This window comes from Callionymus lyra, chromosome 8 (assembly GCF_982586985.1).
Source record: "Callionymus lyra chromosome 8, fCalLyr1.hap1.1, whole genome shotgun sequence".
NCBI classification, from domain to species: Eukaryota; Metazoa; Chordata; class Actinopteri; order Syngnathiformes; family Callionymidae; genus Callionymus; species Callionymus lyra.
This window is the reverse complement of record NC_141825.1, coordinates 23,130,107-23,132,606: the sequence shown is the minus strand read 5'-3', so window position 1 is coordinate 23,132,606 and position 2,500 is coordinate 23,130,107. Positions and strand designations below refer to the sequence as shown.

Sequence of the window (2,500 nt, the reverse complement as noted above, 5' to 3'; positions counted from 1 at the left end):
TGCCAGTCCCTGCCGAAACCCGGGATTGAACCAGGGACCTTTAGATCTTCAGTCTAACGCTCTCCCAACTGAGCTATTTCGGCATATATCAGTAGATATGACCAGAATGGTTGGATGTTATAGGCATTGTACACAAAATAACCTGTGACCGAGCGTACTATTTCAGCACCTTTCCATCAGTCGCTGTTGTATTGGGCTTTTTGTCCATCCATGTTTTGGATAGCTGTAGAGATTCAGTAACATGGGGATAGTTGCCAGATTTCACCTGAGGAAATCCCAAAAGAATGATTTGTTTTCCATGGTGCCAGTCCCTGCCGAAACCCGGGATCGAACCAGGGACCTTTAGATCTTCAGTCTAACGCTCTCCCAACTGAGCTATTTCGGCATATAGCAGCAGATTGGTTGGCCGGTTGAAATCCGGCTCGAAGGAAAGGGTTTTTCTCAAGGTTGAAGAGATAAACCTTTGTTATATTTAAAAAAAATGTTGAAACACTGGTTAAAGTCGTTCCCTAAGCATCCTCCGGTTTGCTTTAGTGTCCCTGATTATGAAACATGTTGATTACATGTCAATTAGTTACCATTGGTTCCATGGTGTAATGGTTAGCACTCTGGACTCTGAATCCAGTGATCCGAGTTCAAGTCTCGGTGGAACCTGTTGATTTAGAAGAACTGTTAGTTTAGGTGTCTTTTACTTAGTAGGTCTATTGACTGTTGCAGCATTAAGTAGTCTTCCAAGCTTTTGTTCAAATATCTTGCTGTTTTCAAACCACAGCCCTAGCAGCAGAGTGGCGCAGCGGAAGCGTGCTGGGCCCATAACCCAGAGGTCGATGGATCGAAACCATCCTCTGCTAGCTTGCTTTTTGGTCTCCTTCTGTAGTAGTAAAAATTGTACGTCTATATAGATATGATTTAATCGTTATAGATTTAGGAGCCTTTGAGCCGGAAGACCTAGGTCAGAGCAAGGTTGATGGGCCTCATTGACTGAATGTCATTCTATTGGTAGGGCTTTCGAGTACTATAGCAAAAAGCCTTTCCAAGCATTTCATTGAAAAGATCTTTGTGGCTTTCACCCAAAAGCCTTGTAGCAGAGTGGCGCAGCGGAAGCGTGCTGGGCCCATAACCCAGAGGTCGATGGATCGAAACCATCCTCTGCTAGCTAGATTTTTGGTCTCCTTCTGTAGTAGTAAAAACTGTACGTCTTTATAGATTTGATTTAAACGTTATACTGCCATCAGACTCCACAACAAGAACACAGCCAGATAATTATCTAACTGCACCTTTCTTGTTATTTTTGTAAATATGATTGTGTATATAATATAGTGCAGATTTCTTTTCTATTCTATTTAGATTTTTTCTTTTCTTTTTAATATTTTATTTCTGGGTGTTTAATTTTTTTCTGGTATATTGCTCTTGCTGTTGTTAAAACAAATTTCCCCTCGCGGGACAATAAAGGGATTCTGATTCTGACTCTAGATTTAGGAGCCTTTGAGCCGGAAGACCTAGGTCAGAGCAAGGTTGATGGGCCTCATTGACTGAATGTCATTTAATTGGTAGGGCTTTCGAGTGCTATAGCAAAAAGCCTTTCCAAGCATTTCATTGAAAAGATCTTTGTGGCTTTCACCCAAAAGCCTTGTAGCAGAGTGGCGCAGCGGAAGCGTGCTGGGCCCATAACCCAGCGGTCGATGGATCGAAACCATCCTCTGCTAGCATTCCTATTGCCTACATTCTGTAGGATAACAAGCTTTACAGTTCTATACATGTTGTTGAAAATGCTTATACACTATGTTGTTTCCTAGTCCATTGACCTTCGATAGCTCAGTTGGTAGAGCGGAGGACTGTAGAGCGTTAAAGCCATCCTTAGGTCGCTGGTTCAAATCCGGCTCGAAGGAGAATGTTTTTCTTAAGTTTGAAGAGACAAACCTTTGGGATATGAAAGAAAAAAATCTTGGCTCAATGGTTAAAGCTGTTCCCTAACCATCCTCTGGTTGGCCTTAGTGTCCTTGATTATGTAACATCTTGATTCCATGTCAACCAGAGGATAGTTGGCAGATTTCACCTCAGAAAATCCCAAAGAAATGTTGGATTTTACTTGGTGCCAGTCCCTGCCGAAACCCGGGATTGAACCAGGGACCTTTAGATCTTCAGTCTAACGCTCTCCCAACTGAGCTATTTCGGCATATATCAGTAGATATGACCAGAATGGTTGGCTGTTATAGGCATCGTACACAAAATAACCTGTGACTGAGCGTACTATTTCAGCACCTTTCCATCAGTCGCTGTTGTATTGGGCTTTTTGTCCATCCATGTTTTGGATAGCTGTAGAGATTCAGTAACCTGGGGATAGTTGCCAGATTTCACCTTAGGAAATCCCAAAAGAATGATTTGTTTTCCATGGTGCCAGTCCCTGCCGAAACCCGGGATCGAACCAGGGACCTTTAGATCTTCAGTCTAACGCTCTCCCAACTGAGCTATTTCGGCATATATCAGTAGATATGACCAG

At 42.7% G+C, this 2,500-nt stretch overlaps 6 non-coding genes across 6 annotated transcripts; 2 read left to right on the top strand and 4 right to left on the bottom strand.

Moving 5' to 3' along the window:
- Positions 1-10: 10 nt before the first annotated feature.
- trnaf-gaa (transfer RNA phenylalanine (anticodon GAA)) lies at positions 11-83 on the bottom strand. The gene has a single exon. It is a non-coding gene; the product is annotated as a tRNA-Phe (tRNA).
- A 229-nt stretch (positions 84-312) lies between these two features.
- trnaf-gaa (transfer RNA phenylalanine (anticodon GAA)) lies at positions 313-385 on the bottom strand. Its single transcript has one exon. It is a non-coding gene; the product is annotated as a tRNA-Phe (tRNA).
- Positions 386-582: 197 nt separating this feature from the next.
- trnaq-cug (transfer RNA glutamine (anticodon CUG)) lies at positions 583-654 on the top strand. The gene has a single exon. It is a non-coding gene; the product is annotated as a tRNA-Gln (tRNA).
- A 1,150-nt stretch (positions 655-1,804) lies between these two features.
- Positions 1,805-1,889, top strand: trnay-gua (transfer RNA tyrosine (anticodon GUA)). The gene is given in 2 exon segments: positions 1,805-1,841; positions 1,854-1,889. It is a non-coding gene; the product is annotated as a tRNA-Tyr (tRNA).
- Positions 1,890-2,103: 214 nt separating this feature from the next.
- On the bottom strand, positions 2,104-2,176 carry trnaf-gaa (transfer RNA phenylalanine (anticodon GAA)). The gene has a single exon. It is a non-coding gene; the product is annotated as a tRNA-Phe (tRNA).
- A 229-nt stretch (positions 2,177-2,405) lies between these two features.
- trnaf-gaa (transfer RNA phenylalanine (anticodon GAA)) lies at positions 2,406-2,478 on the bottom strand. The gene has a single exon. It is a non-coding gene; the product is annotated as a tRNA-Phe (tRNA).
- Positions 2,479-2,500: the final 22 nt, after the last annotated feature.